Here is a 3,306-nt window from a genome sequence, read left to right as displayed (position 1 = left end):
TTCATCTCTCTCCTAAAAAAAAAAAAAAAACATTAAAAAAAAAATTTTAAAAAAAAAAAAAGATAAAATCTTAAAAATAAGTAAAAAAGACACCTTGGTAACGGGAACATTGTATCCTAACCGGAAGTGAATTTGGAGGCTCTATACCTGAGCGTAGACATTAGTCAAAACTCACTGGATAGAACACTTAAGATCTATACAGTGTACCATATGTAATTATGCTGCATTTAAAAATCCACTTGGAACAGACACCAGGGACAAATGTCACAAATGGGTGACAGAATGGGGAAAGGTTTTTGCAATCTTTTGCAATCAGATGATCAGTAACTAGAATATATGGGAAATCCAGGGGCCCCCGTGAGAAAGACCAAGCAAAGGGCAAAGGGTCTGATGGGGCCCAGAGAGGAGACCGTTAATGCCTATGAAGAGGAAAAAAAGAAGAAAAAAAAAGAGTATGAAAACACACTCTGAACTTTCCATCGACCAGAGCAGCCAGCATGAAGACGTTGGTTGACATCTAATATAAGCAATGATGTGAGTGAACAGGAATCCTTGTCCATCGCTGTCGGCACCACCCTTGAGCCAATTGGGGGAGCAGTTGGGTATGAACAGTGACTGGGTATGGTGACCCTCCATGACCCACGATTCCACCACAGAGTATACGCCCCAGAGGAACTTCCTTACATGTTTGCAAAGCACTAGGAACAGCCTAAGTGTGCCATGAATGTCGTGGAATTAAAGAGTGACATGTGATCTATGAAAATTATTTATAAAGGAATCCAATAGAGCACTTTTGCTAGGATCAGGGCACCTGGGTGGCTCAGTTGGTTAAGCGTCCAACTTTGGCTCAGGTCGTGATCTTTCAGTTTGTGGGTTCGAGCCCGATGTCGGGCTCTGTGCTGACATCTTGAAGCCTGGAGCCTGCTTGGGACCTGTGTCTCCCTCTCTCTCTGCCCCTCTCCTGCTTGTGCTCTGCCTCTCTCTCTCTCAAAAATAAACATTTTTTAAAATTCAAAAAAAAAAAAAGACAAGTTCAAAATCCTCCTGTCCTCCACCAGACTGGGTTAGGAGCCACCTCCTCCTTGCAATGTCCGCTTCCCAGGAGTCAGGCAGGGACACCAGATAGGCTGGACCCACCCCACTGAAGGTGGTGCAGAACAGGAAGGGAGAAGGCAGGGTCAGCTGACAAGCACCCTGCGCCACCCTAATGGTTTGGCACTTCCGAAATTCTACTTGATTATAAAAACCCTAGTTATGTGTAGGCTGCATTTTCCCCAACATTTACGAATGTTAGGGATTATGACATTTATGAATTTCTGAACATTTTCAGAAAAAGCTCAAAGTGGTGGCTGGTAGCCAGCTTCCTGGCCTGCTCTGCCCTCATCGTCATGGCTGAATGCAGTAATTGCATATTTATTGCATGGTCTTAGTCAGAATATGTATATGAAGCTAGGAGCTCAGTAAATGTCAAATAAGAAAGAACAATTTTAGGGGCACCTGAGTGGCTCAGTTGGTTGAGGGTCTCAGTTTGGCTCAGGTCATGATCTCACCATTTGTGAGACCGGGCCCCACATCGAGCTCACTGCTGTCAGCTCAGAGCCTACTTCAGGTTCCTCCCTCTCCCTCTGCCGCGCGCATGCTCATGCTCTCTCTCTCTCAAAAAAAAAAAAAAAAACCAATTATAAAATCTACATCTGCTATGCAGACTCCCTTGTTTTATATTTTAACCTCTTCTTTTTTGCCCAATAATAGAAAACAGATTTAGGTAACCTATGATATATCAAATAATGAAGAGTTTCCCCAGAAACAACTATTTGATAAAAAGGTAGTTTTAAGCAACAACAACAACAACCACAAAAACCACTTAAAGAAGAAAAATAGGGGCACCTGCGTGGCTCAGTTGGTTGAAGTTCCAACTCCTGATTTTTGGCTCAGGTTGTGATCCCAAGGTCATGGGCTCAAGGCCTGGGTTGGGCTCCATGCTGAGTGGGAAGCTTCCTTGGGATTCTCTCTCTCCTTTTGCCTCCCTCCCCTGCTCACATGCGCTCTAAAATAAAATTTAAAAAAAATTTTTTTTAACTTTTAAAAATGTAAAAGAATACAAAATTGCCCTGCCCACCTGCCATTTTCCTGGACAGCCCATGTGAAACCCGTTTTCGTCCCTTAAATGAAGCATAGTTTTATGCCTCAGTGTTTTTCATGTGCTGTTCCCAATACGTGACACAGCCTTCCCTTGAATCACTGCTCAGTTGTCGCCCTTTCTGTGCGGACTTTCCTGCCCACTCGTTTTGTGTGGCCCTATTTGACCATAGCCCTTATTTGCGAGAGCCCGTTTCAACTGTTAAACATTCAGTCAGCTGTGACAAAGCAGTCACTCTGAAGATCTGTCGATGAGCTTGTTTATTTGCTCGTTTTTCGTATCTGGGTTTTTGGTGTGGTTTTTTTTTTTCATGCTTGACATTTGTTGCTTTTATAATGAAAACAATAAGAATTTGTAACTGGCAGGAGAAAAGCACCGCAGTATGTAAGACAAGTGTGACGCTACCCCACATCACCGCATCCAGACAAGGACCCGCTGGGCCCGCTGATGCCCAGCACAGTTGGTGAGTGGTGACTCGCAGCCAGTTTCCCCACCGGAGGGTCGAGTCTCAGACAGATGCTATTCGAAGATGGGCACCTGGCCACCAGTTCTGACCAGCGCCAACCCGCCCTACAGCTCGCTTGCCAGGAAAGGCCTCCAGGACTTTCCTGAAGCCAGGCTCATTCAGCGGGGAGGGAAATGACCCATGATCCCAAGGGCTCACTCACGGGAAGCAGGTCTTGGCTTCCTGGTAGAAGCTCCTTCCTTGCACCGGGTTCCCTCCTCTCCAGCTCCTCTCGTTATGGCTGGTCGCCTTCTGTTCCCTCTCCCCCTCGGAGATGTCATACAGTGTCCTGCGGTTGAGGTCTCCCCATCTAGTGATGCCCATTTGCCACCTTGAGGGGGATCCCCTGCCCATGCACCCTCACCAGGAGGGTCACCTCCAACGCTGTCCCCATGACCCCTCCAGGTAGTCCTGCCCTCTCTCCTCTGGCTGTTGTCCTAGAAATCTTGACCTCCTTGATGTCCTAGAAGCCAGCTTCGTTGACCTTTCTCACCCTCCCCCCAGCCTGTCCCCAAATCCTGGGGGCTCTTGCACGGCAAATCACTGCCCTATCTGTCCCTCCACCTCCACTGTGAAGACAGAGGCCACCTACCTCATCAGTGCTGTTGTGAAGAATAAAGAAGCTGATGTTTGCAAAGCGCTTAGAACACATCTGCATATA

This window comes from Crocuta crocuta, unplaced genomic scaffold (genome assembly GCF_008692635.1).
Source record: "Crocuta crocuta isolate KB4526 unplaced genomic scaffold, BGI_CrCroc_1.0 scaffold344, whole genome shotgun sequence".
NCBI lineage: Eukaryota > Metazoa > Chordata > Mammalia > Carnivora > Hyaenidae > Crocuta > Crocuta crocuta.
This window is presented reverse-complemented; position numbering follows the sequence as displayed.